Source organism: Myotis daubentonii, chromosome 6 (genome assembly GCF_963259705.1).
Source record: "Myotis daubentonii chromosome 6, mMyoDau2.1, whole genome shotgun sequence".
NCBI lineage: Eukaryota > Metazoa > Chordata > Mammalia > Chiroptera > Vespertilionidae > Myotis > Myotis daubentonii.
The window spans coordinates 2326899-2334843 of record NC_081845.1 but is presented as its reverse complement, the minus strand read 5'-3'; positions in this window follow the sequence as shown (position 1 = coordinate 2334843).

Below are 7945 nucleotides of genomic sequence, written 5' to 3'. Positions count from 1 at the left end.
GGAGAGGCGCCAGGCCGGTCCCTGTTCCCTGGACGATCGAGGCCTCACCAGGCGTTGACGCACTAGGGCACGGCCGGCTGTGGCTGGGGACGCGCGTGGGAGCGGACGGCACGATGGCATGAAACACTAACGGCTGCGGCAAAGCTTTTAGCTGCGAACAAGCAGACCCTGCTGGATGGCGATTCCCTTGCTGCGCAAACACGACCCCGCACGCCGCCGGCAGGAGCTGGAGTGGCCGTGGGGGCCGCTCGGCTGGGCCTGAGGACGAGGGCGCGGGCCAGGGCCCTGCAGGCGCCCAGCCCAGGAGCCGGAAGGGAGAGGACGCGGCCCGGGGACTGGGCGGACAGTCCGTCTGTAAAGCAGTCCAACGGGCCACAGTTCCTCGGAGAAGGTTCTACGTCTGGCCTCCTTCGGGAAAATAAGATAATGACGCTTCACCGGCTTCTCTTCCCGGTTAACGGAGAGGCTAACGAGGGACAGGCCTCACTGCGGTGATTTCCTTTGAGATGTTTGCACCGGAAACGCTGGCATGTCCGGGAGGTCACAGGTGCTGGGAGGTCACAGGTGAAGGGAGGTCACAGGTGCAGGAAGGTCACAGGTGCCGGGAGGTCACAGGTGCCGGGAGGTGTACTCTGCTCTGACCTCACACCTACGCTCTCAGAGCTCCCCTGGATGGAGCCCCTTAGCTGTGGCTGTAAATATCCAGGGGCAGCGATGCCAGATGCTCCAAGGGACCCGGCCGGCATATGTTTGGCCAAAAGGCCGTTTCTAACTCCAAACGACAGGTGGTCTCAGGATGGAGGACGTGGGGAGGAGAGGGGGGAGGGTCTGTGGAGGCCATTGGCCCAGTGGCTCCCCCAGAAACTATAGTGTAAGATCCACTCAGGAGACCCCGCTGGGGCGGGGCCACTGCTCTCCTAGGGCATCCAGGGCCTCTGCCCTAGTCCCTGGGGATTATCCCTGTGGTCGGGACAGCCCGTCTCCCGCAGGGAGGGCTCAGCCCGGCTGTGTGGGGGGGGGGGGGCGGGGGGGGCTGGGGTGGGGCTGAGAGCCCCACTAGGATCGCTGTCTCCGCCTCCTTTGAAGTCGGGCGTGTCTTGCTCCAGCCAATGCCATGCGGTGAGTGGAGTTTGCTGCTCCCTGTGGGAGGTCAGGGACGCCCCCTCCTCTCTCTCTTGGCCTCTGGCTGGCCCAGCGCAGAGCGGGGTGAGCGTGGGTACCGCGGTGAGCGTGGGGACGGGTGTTTCCCCGGCTCCACCTGCATCCTACCCGGGACTCCCGGGAGCTCATGCTTGGACGCAGCCTCTGAACCCCTCCGTCTGTCCTGCTCAGCACGGAAGGGTTCGATCGCGGTGACGGTGCCGAAATACTTGCGGAAAGGGCTCTAAATACACCTCTGGATACTGGATTTTTGTTGAGAAACATGTAAGGGAAGCGGGTTCGCCTTAAACATCCCATAATTTTTCATGGGCCGTTGAGATAACGGCTTGTTGTTGGTATTATGCGACGTAATTGTACAGTGTGATTGCTTCTTGTAGTCCCACCGTATCTGTTCTATAGCTTTCTGGTTTATAGGGTTTGAAGGTGTACTTTTTATTGATTTGGCATATACTCAGCTATGAGCTGCTCTTGGATTGATTAGATGCTAGAGTGGAGCTGAAACGTTTAGTGCATCGATTTGGAATCTGCAAAGCTGTTTATTTGCAGTCTGCATAAACGTATTACTGCGAGGTAAGCAACGCTAACATTAAAAAGAATATGGGAGGGGGTGTTCCTAGGGAGGAATTAAATATTCCCAAGTGAGTTCTTCCAAGGCACTGCCCTGAGGCCTCAAGGGCAGAGAACAGAAGGGTAGCCAGCGGCCGGGGCAGGGGCTGGGGGCGCTGTGGGTGCCTCGTCCCTGCTGGTGGATTTCAGGCGCTGGGGAGGTTATTGTTGAATCTCCCGGAAAATAACACGGCTGAGGAGGCATTTCCTCCACCTTTGCCTCCCTTGAGCGAAGCTGGGATGATCTGGCTGCGAGGCCGCGGCCCCCATGGCGCAGGAGGGCGGCCTGGCCTGCTGGGTCCTTCCGGGGTGTCTGTGCTTCTCTCTGGTGCTTCCCTCGCGGCTGCCGCAGCTGGTACATGTAGCTCCTGTCTGTCTTCAGACACTGTTTCATCTTGACCGACCTCTGCGCCTTTTACCACGGTGCGTCCATTGATGGCCAGTGATCGCACGCAGGTTAGAGGCTGACTTCCACGGTGGGGTGAATGGCTAGAGGAGGCTTTGAACATGGAATGGAGGCTCGTTCTTGGAAATAACGTTAACATTTCAGAGTCAAGGGGACCATTTAGTGTATCGATTTTTTTTTTTATTTTTTTGGTTAATCCTCATCTGAGGGTATTTTCTCCATTGATTTTAGAGAGAGTAGAAGGGGGGGGGGAGAGAGAGAGAGAGAGGGAGAGAGAGAGAGAAACATTGATGTGAGAGAGACACATCAATTGGTGGCCTTCTGTGTGGGCTGGGGATTGAACCTGCAACCTAGGTCCATGCCCTTGACCGGTTACCCTTCAGTGCGTGAGCTGATGCTCCAACACTAAACACAGAGCCACACTGGCCAGGGCTGGTGTGGGGATTATTGCGTTTCTGAAGTGCTCTCATGCTGTCTCCTCGTTTCGATGTGGGGAGTGAAAGTCAGAGTGAGGAGGGGAAAGAGGGTTTCTGATTGGAGGCGGAAAGATGGATGGAGACACGCATGCAGGGGGGTCGGCCTGGTCTCGCTGGGTGCCCGCGAGCTTGCAGACGGGTGTTGGCTGTAACTGGCTGGAGGAGACTGACCTGGTTTCTGCTGTTCGAGGGGGCGGTGGAAGGAGCAGGGAATGTTAGTCACCGCTCTCTGCAAAGTGAGTGATTTACTCCCTTCCCCCCAACAGGACGAAGGTGGGAAAGCCTCGGGGACTCTTTGGACAAAGTGCTCTACGAACACGGGATGAGTTTCGGTTTTATTGCCGAGGAGCCTGGCGAGGATGGAAGATGGGAGTGAAGTTAAACGGAAGGATTTATTGCCGGAGGGAGCCTTTCTTAACACAATTGTTTTAAGAAACAAATATGTGATAAAGCAGTTGAAATCACCTGCATGCTATAAATTTTATTTGTGATAGTTACATTTGAATGAATGCAGGTGCAACTCATGTTTTGGTAAATAATTAATATTACATCTGGAGCCTTGCACAGCCCATGTGACCGCTAGCATGCAGCGGTTTTTACTTGGGATCTCCAGCTGAGCCTCGAGTTCCTGGGCCCTGCGGGTGTGCCCAGCAAGCACGGCCCGGTCTCTGAGCTCTGGAACCTGGGAAGGCGGCTGGTGTGTGTGTGTGTGTGTGTGTGTGTGTGTGTGTGTGACTACTGCAGGAGAACGAGGAGGAAGGGCTGTGATGGAAAGAAAGCGGGGAGTATAAGATTTAGAGGCGGCAGAGTTGGGGTTCTACAGAGGAAATTGGTCTCCAAGTTCTCCATTTGCTCCTGGAATTTGCATGTGGCCATAGAGCCTGACTGTTGCTATAGGCACAGTGAGTGACATTGAAGTGCCAACTGTAGTGTTGAATGGGTGGGACTGTGGTTGAGGGAACAGCCTTTCTGTTCCTGGGGAATGGTGTGGGGTCCGTGTGGCCCAGCATGGAGGTGGTCTCCAGTGCAGGAAAGGAGAGCATGGGTGACAGACATGCTGTTGGATGAGGTCAGCCTGGTGGTCTGGCAGGTAACTCCCAGGGGTAAGAGCTCTTGTCTTCCCTCTCTTTTATGAAATCTATTTCTTGTTTTCCTGTGTGCCGGGGTCCAGCCCCAGCAGGTCCAGGGGTCCCCAAAGGTGTGGACAGAGTCGGCGAAGAAGGAATGACACGGAGACAGTGTTCAGTTGATCAGCAGCCTAGTCAGGATCTCCAGCCATGATCTCCAGAGAGGTTCTGCTTCAGATCTCCAGTCAGGTTCAGTCACCAGGTTCTAGTCAGGCTCTCCTGCCAATCTCCGCAGTCAGGTTCAGTCCAGGATCCCCTGCCATGCTCTCTCGCCAGGCTCCGCCTCCAGGCTCCGAGGCCAGTCCCTGTCCAGGATCCTCCGGCATGCTCTCGCCAGCGAAGTTCTTCTGTCTCTAGAGAACGTTCTGTGTAGGTTCTGTGCCTAGGCTCTGTCTCTCTTGGTCCTGTCTTCCAAGCCCTGTCTCTGAAGTTCTGTCTTATAAGTTCTGTGTTCTGAGTTCTGAGTGTTTCTGTCTTGTTACAACTGTATTTATACCAGTTGATTCAATCCTATCAATCTCTATTACAAAGGTTAGGGCGTTTCTTATCTCCATTCCAGGGAGAAAAGATTATGTAGTTTAAGCATGATTGTTCGTAGTTAAAGGGATTAATTACCCGCCTGGCACTTAGTTCAGGGGTTTTATTCCCTCCATAACTTCAGGGGAAAATCCCTACCTGGGGATTCAACCTTTCTCGGAGAGGTGACCTTGGTTAAAACACAGCGCCAAGAAGGTGAGCAAACATATTAAGAACCGTATGCCATATATGCCAGGTCCCTTGAAACAGCAAGGATGGACCGGCTCCCGGCACCTGTGGTGGATGCTGAGTGTGGACCCCGCCCAGAGGACCTGTCTCTGGTCCCAGCTCTGCCTGTCCGAGGGGGCAGACGGGGGCGGGGGGGGGCTTGGAGAAGGGACTTAGCCTCCCTGTGCGGGCATCACCTCACTTGCATAATTAGGGCTCCTACCTACCAGGTTTGTTATGAAGAGAAAATGAGTTCCTATTGGGGGTGTGCTCAGTAAATGCCAACAAAGTGTTTGCTAAAATACATGTGACAGACCCCACGATATTAACTGAACGAATTCAGAGATTTTGGACACAAAGTGGCACAGAACTGCTGAAAAAGCATGTGTGTGTATGTGTGTGCATATGCGTGTCTCGGCTGAAGATGACCCTGAGCTAAGGAGCCCTCAGCACCGTCAAACCTCTTCACGTGGCAGCGCCACGCGGTGCAGGAGGGAAGCCGTGCTGGCGGCGGACAGTTCTAAATGACTCAGGGCTTTGCCACCCGCATCCTCTAAGGCCCTCGGGCTGTACAACAGGCAGAGCGGGTCCCGCCTACAGGTCTGCCAAGCCGATCTTGGGGATCGCGCCCTGCGGCGGGCGGGGGGGGGGGGGGCGGGCTGTGCGTTTGCTCCGGAGAGAAGCCGGGAGCCGAGCGCGAACAGAGGTGTTCCCTTTGACACCCTCCGCCGAGGACACGCTTTTACTGACGTTAGAGAGAGAGGGCGGGGGAGAGAGAGAAACGGCGAAGGGCTGCCTCCCATAGGCGCCCGGCCCGGCCCTGAACCCACAACATCGGGTGTGGCGGGGCGGGAGCTGAGCGGGACTGTGGATGCATGGCTCCTGCCCGCTGGGCGCCCGTGGTGGGCACCGGTGTTTCATTCTGGAAGTGGTTTTACGCTCACGGGCCTCAAGATGCTGGTTTCCCCTCAGCAGCACTATCCAGTCCGCCCGGGCCAAGTGCCAGGGCCAGGCCAGCCCTTCCCCCTTCCCGGGGCGATGCCGCACGAGTGCCTGTCCCCTCGCGGCAGCGGCTGGTGCGTCCGTAGGAATCAGGAGACCAGCGGCCTCTTTCTCCGAACATCCGGCCCAGGGAGCCCAGCCCCCGCCGGGGGAGCCCAGCCCCCCTCTCTGCCGTCCTTGTTCTCTTCAGACAAATAAACGCAGATGCGAGCAGAGCGGCCCCCGGGGTCCCCGGAACCACAGCCGGGCGCCTTCGGGGCAGGCCCCTCTGCTCACTGGCAGGGGCTGTGGGAGCGGGGACCCCCCAGGAGGGGCCGAGGGTGAGGTGCTGAGCGGGCCCTGCCCCTCGCGGGCGGCAGGAAGGGTGGGCCGGGGCGGGACACGCTGGGCTCCGCACGCAGGGCCTGGCCAGGGAGCTGCTATGCACAGGAGCCAGTCACCTCCTGGCAGAACCTCCTGGCAGAGGAGGGCGACCTGACGTCCCAGGGCTGACCTGACGGTGCCTTTGGGGGACTCAGGGGATCGGGGCCTCTTTAGACGAACAAGCTAAAGAGCCGGGCACCAGGGCGGTTTCCCTGGATCTGACGGTCCCGCCTGCAGGCGGCAGCGAGGAAGAGGGGAGCCCCTGGCACCGCAGGAGCCGCCGGGGAAGTCGGGGCCTGGTCGTGGCCAAGGAGGCACATCCGAGTTTTCACTCACGTCCTCCCCCGGAGCCCCGGCTACTTTCTTGGACTTCCTGCTGCGTTTCCTGCTTCTATAAAAGCCCAAGTTTTCATTTTGTAAAAAAGGAAATCTTCAGTCCACGCAGGAAAGCACCCCTCCTCCCCCCGCACAGCCCTGGACCCAGAGGGCTCAGGTGTGACCCCCATCAGCTGCCCAGCAGGTTGGCAAGTTGATCTGCCCCCGCCCCGCGCAGGCTGCCCTGTGCCACCCGCCGACGCCACACTCTGAGATGTAACCTGGAGCCCTCGGGCCTCTGCAGACGCTCTGGGGGCGAGGGGGGCCGTCGGGTGAACGGATGGGAGGCAGAGCGTGTGGCCTAAAGGGCGGCCCGTGGTGGAGGAAATGGGTCCTTTGCTGCCCTGGCGTCTTCATCAACGGCACAGGGACCGAGACCCTCGGCCTCGCTTTGCAAACGGCCAGCCTGCTGCCCAGAGCACCGCCCTTGGCTGCGGCTGACACCCTGTCGACATGGAGGATGAAAGCAATGGTCAGAACAGTTGGGGGGGAGGGGCGGGAGAAAGGCCACAGGCCTGTGAGCATCGGGCAGAACCTCCACTGCTCGGGGATGCATTTGGCATCCTAATTGCCCTCCGCCCAGAGGTGTCCAGCGGTCAGCACGGCCCGCCCCCTCTCAGGGCCTCGCAGGGCGCAGCACTCTGAGCGCCAGATGAGAAAGGCGGCTGGTTTTGTCACCTCCACCACTGCGCCCCGCTGTTCGCCAAGCCAGGGGGCTGGGGACACGGCTGGTGGGGGTGGGGGCACAGCTGGTGGGGGTGGGACATGGCTGGTGGGGGCGGGGACTTGGCCTGGCACCTGTGCCGAGGGTGCAGCTTCCTGAGTCACCAGCAGGTTGGCTGTGAGCCGAAGGGTGAGGATGGGCGAGGGAGACGGGGGAAGAGGTACATGGTACGCGGGAAGGTTGGGTGAACAAGATTTGCTAAATGTAGAGCCACGTACACTTGCCAGTTCTGAGTTTTGTAGTATTTTTGAAGCAAACACAACTCATTTCTTGGCAGGGATGTGAAGCTCAAAAGTAAAAAAATAGAAGTATTTGGTAGAATTAGCATACACCCCATTGAGGAGAGATGCACTCACTGTCTGTCAGTGAGAGCCTTCACGTGGGAGGAATGCTGGGAAAATGCTAAATCCGTCTGGGTGGAAGGGGCAGGAAGGCCACGGAGCTAAGGACACACACTGCGCTGTGCCGCCTCCTCCTCCAGGCAGCCCAGCCTCCTCTTCCTCCAGCAGCTCAGCCTCCTCCTCCAGCAGCCCAGCCTCCTCCTCCAGGCAGCCCAGCCTCCTCCTCCAGGCAGCCCAGCCTCCTCCTCCAGGCAGCCCAGCTGCCTCCTCCTCCTCCTCCTCAGGCAGCCCAGCCTCCTCCTCCTCCAGGCAGCCCAGCCTCCTCTTCCAGGCAGCTCGGCGCAGGGGCTGAAACACTGCAGAGAAAACAAAAACGAGCCAGACTCTGTTCCTGGGGAATCTCCTCTGCCTGGGGGAGGCGACCGCCGCACAGATAACCATGGAGCCAGGAAGGAGCCGTCCCCGCACACAGAGCGCGCGGGGGGAGGGGGTGCCGAAGAGTACAGTCCGTCCTGCCTGTTTATCTTAGGGAGACAAACACAGGAGCGCCGGTGGGCGTGCCCGCCCTCCTGGCCCCCGGGATCGCTTCCTGCCATGGCCTCCGTCCTCACTGGGTCTCC